The sequence below is a fragment of the Colobus angolensis genome, unplaced genomic scaffold (assembly GCF_000951035.1).
Source record: "Colobus angolensis palliatus isolate OR3802 unplaced genomic scaffold, Cang.pa_1.0 Scaffold64, whole genome shotgun sequence".
NCBI lineage: Eukaryota > Metazoa > Chordata > Mammalia > Primates > Cercopithecidae > Colobus > Colobus angolensis.
Genome location: NW_012120043.1, coordinates 166,305 through 167,229, shown reverse-complemented (window position 1 = coordinate 167,229; position 925 = coordinate 166,305).

The following is a 925-nucleotide window of genomic DNA, read 5'->3' as shown; positions in this document are numbered from 1 at the left end:
AAAAAAAAGCACATGGCCGGCAGCACTGGGCCCCCGGAGCATGGCACACGCCGTTTGCGGAGGTCCCCACCTCTTCCCGTCATGCAGGGGGAGCAGTGCAGATCCTGGAGCCCACAGATGTGGGTTCAGGACCCAGCTCTGCAGGGCTTGTGGTGGGTCAGTCACCCTCCCGCCTGGGCCTCTGTTTCCCAGGGGTCATTGCTGTCCACAGCAGAGCCTCCCACGTGACGAGCGTCCTGAATTAACGAGGTGTGGGTATCATCACCGCACTGCACCCTACCTCGTGTGTTTACCTGGCTGATCCTGCAGGCTGTGGGCATCTGAGTTTGCAGTCTCTATTCTCAGCCCAACGGGATAGTGCATTTCCCCGCGTGAGCTGCCGTGGGCCACAGGGGGTTTGCCCCCCGCCTCCTCCGTGCACTAGGCTGTGTCCCCACAACAGGGCCCACGCACCGCACAGCTCAGGGTTTCAGCCGCACAACCGGAGTGGGCTGTGTGTTAAGGAGGGGACAGGTAAGCGAATGAGAATCCCTCACCCTACGGCCCTGGAGCACCAGACACCAAGGCAGACACCACCCCAGAGGCACACGCTCTGCCTGAGAGAAGACAGCCATTGACCAGCCAGCATCCCACCAAAGTTGCCTCCTCAGTGGGGGAATCCAGTGCTAGGTACAGGGACCGTGGCTAATTTCTTTAGGGTCTGACCTGTCTACTACATGCCTAGAGTCCATTCATCTGTTCATCCGTTCATCCATCCACCCATCCACCCATCCACCCATTCATCCATCCACCCATCCATCCACCCATCCGTTCACCCATCCATCCGTTGACTCATCCAATCATCCACCCACCCATCCATCCACCCATCCATCCATCCACCCATCCGTTCACCCATCCAATCATCCACCCACCCATCCATCCATCC